A 1059-nucleotide genomic window follows, 5' to 3' on the forward strand; every position below is an offset into this window, starting at 1 on the left:
TTTTTTGAGATGAGTCTTGCTCTGTCACCAGGCTGGAGTGCAGTGGCGTGATCTTGGCTCACTACAATCTCCACCTCCCAGGTTCAAGCAATTCCCCTGCCTCAGCCTCCCAAGTAGCTAGGATTACAGGCGCCCACCACCATGCCTGGCTAATTTTTTGTATTTTAGTAGAGACGGGGTTTCACCATCTTGGCCAGGATGGTCTCGATCTCCTGACCTCGTGATCCACTGGCCTCAGCCTCCCAAAGTGCTGGGATTACAGGTGTGAGTCACTGCACCCGGCCCTATGCAACATTTTTTCAATGATAGCTTCTGGAAAATGTCATCTAAAAGAAACTACAAGTAGAGAACAAATAAATGATAGAATATGAGCTTTCAGTGCCTACATTCCGTAAGTCCAGTAAATAATAAATATTAACATACAGGTCAGACGTGGCAGCTCACATCTCTAACCCCAGCACTTTGGGAGGCCGAGGTGGGCAGATAACTTGAGCTCAGGAGTTTGAGACTGCTTGGGCAACATGGTGAAACCCCATCTCTACTAAAAATGCAAAAACAAATAGCAGGGCATGGTGGTGCATGCCTGTAGCCCCAGCTACTACAGAGGCTGAGGTGGGAGGATCACTTTGATCCTGGGAGGTAGAGGTCACAGTGAGCCTAGACGGCACTACTGCACTCCAGTCTGGGTGGCAGAGTGAGACCCTGTCTCAAAAAATGAATAATTAACATACAAAAAAAATTCTCTCTCTTAAAATATCTTCAGTCCTCCCACACCGTGGATAAACCTGGAAAACATTATGTTAAGTTAAATAAGCCAGAGACACGAAGCACAAATATCGTATGATTCCCCTTTAGAAGGTACCCAGAATAGGCAAGTTTATAGAGGTGGAAAGTCCATTAGATGTTTTCAAGTAGGCCGGGCACGGTGGCTCACGCCTGTAATCCCAGCACTTTGGGAGGCCGAGACGGGCGGATCACGAGGTCGGGAGATCGAGACCACCCTGGCTAACACAGTGAAACCCCGCTCTACTGAAAATACAAAAATTAGCCGGGCGCGGT

The sequence above is a fragment of the Mandrillus leucophaeus genome, unplaced genomic scaffold (assembly GCF_000951045.1).
Source record: "Mandrillus leucophaeus isolate KB7577 unplaced genomic scaffold, Mleu.le_1.0 Scaffold215, whole genome shotgun sequence".
NCBI classification, from domain to species: domain Eukaryota; kingdom Metazoa; phylum Chordata; class Mammalia; order Primates; family Cercopithecidae; genus Mandrillus; species Mandrillus leucophaeus.